We start from the raw sequence: 1,030 nt of genomic DNA, 5'->3' as shown, positions 1-1,030 counted from the left end.
TCTTTGTAGTGGAGCTGGGAGGGGCAAGGATAAGGGACGAAGACCGGGGTAACATGTCGGATGCGATCATACCAGCACTAAAGCACCGGATCCCATCAGAACTTCGAAGTTAAGCGTGCTTGGGCGAGAGTAGTACTAGGATGGGTGACCTCCTGGGAAGTCCTCGTGTTGCATTCCCTTTTTAATTTTTTTCGCGCCGCTTGCAAAACAAAACGCACGTGTAAGTAATATATTTACCGTGTTTTATTATTTTGCACGAGTGCGGTAAGTCATAGCTGGGTGCTCACGATTCACGGGTCCAGCGTCGGCGTTGTGGCGCGGCAAGCGTGCACTGGTGCGGTTGAGAGGGAGGGGTGGAAACCGCGTTAAACTCGTCTCCGTAGTTGAGAGGGAGCGGCCAAAGCAATGTACAATCGTCTTTGTAGTGGAGCTGGGAGGGGCAAGGATAAGGGACGAAGACCGGCGTAACATGTCGGATTCGATCATACCAGCACTAAAGCACCGGATCCCATCAGAACTCCGAAGTTAAGCGTGCTTGGGCGAGAGTAGTACTAGGATGGGTGACCTCCTGGGAAGTCCTTTTGTTGCATTCCCTTTTTAATTTTTTTCGCGCCGCTTGCAAAACAAAACGCACGTGTAAGTAATATATTTACCGTGTTTTATTATTTTGCACGAGTGCGGTAAGTCATAGCTGGGTGCTCACGATTCACGGGTCCAGCGTCGGCGTTGTGGCGCGGCAAGCGTGCACTGGTGCGGTTGAGAGGGAGGGGTGGAAACCGCGTTAAACTCGTCTCCGTAGTTGAGAGGGAGCGGCCAAAGCAATGTACAATCGTCTTTGTAGTGGAGCTGGGAGGGGCAAGGATAAGGGACGAAGACCGGGGTAACATGTCGGATGCGATCATACCAGCACTAAAGCACCGGATCCCATTAGAACTCCGAAGTTAAGCGTGCTTGGGCGAGAGTAGTACTAGGATGGGTGACCTCCTGGGAAGTCCTCGTGTTGCATTCCCTTTTTAATTTTTTTCGCGCC

The 1,030-nt window shown here is 51.7% G+C and overlaps 3 non-coding genes across 3 annotated transcripts; all 3 read left to right on the top strand.

Annotated features, from left to right (window-relative positions):
* Positions 1-58: 58 nt before the first annotated feature.
* Positions 59-177, top strand: LOC123178954 (5S ribosomal RNA). The gene has a single exon (XR_006489988.1). It is a non-coding gene; the product is annotated as a 5S ribosomal RNA (ribosomal RNA).
* Positions 178-474: 297 nt separating this feature from the next.
* On the top strand, positions 475-593 carry LOC123178955 (5S ribosomal RNA). The gene has a single exon (XR_006489989.1). It is a non-coding gene; the product is annotated as a 5S ribosomal RNA (ribosomal RNA).
* A 297-nt stretch (positions 594-890) lies between these two features.
* Positions 891-1,009, top strand: LOC123178952 (5S ribosomal RNA). Its single transcript, XR_006489987.1, has one exon. It is a non-coding gene; the product is annotated as a 5S ribosomal RNA (ribosomal RNA).
* Positions 1,010-1,030: the final 21 nt, after the last annotated feature.

Source organism: Triticum aestivum, unplaced genomic scaffold (genome assembly GCF_018294505.1).
Source record: "Triticum aestivum cultivar Chinese Spring unplaced genomic scaffold, IWGSC CS RefSeq v2.1 scaffold105349, whole genome shotgun sequence".
Lineage (NCBI taxonomy): Eukaryota > Viridiplantae > Streptophyta > Magnoliopsida > Poales > Poaceae > Triticum > Triticum aestivum.
This window is presented reverse-complemented; position numbering and strand designations above follow the sequence as displayed.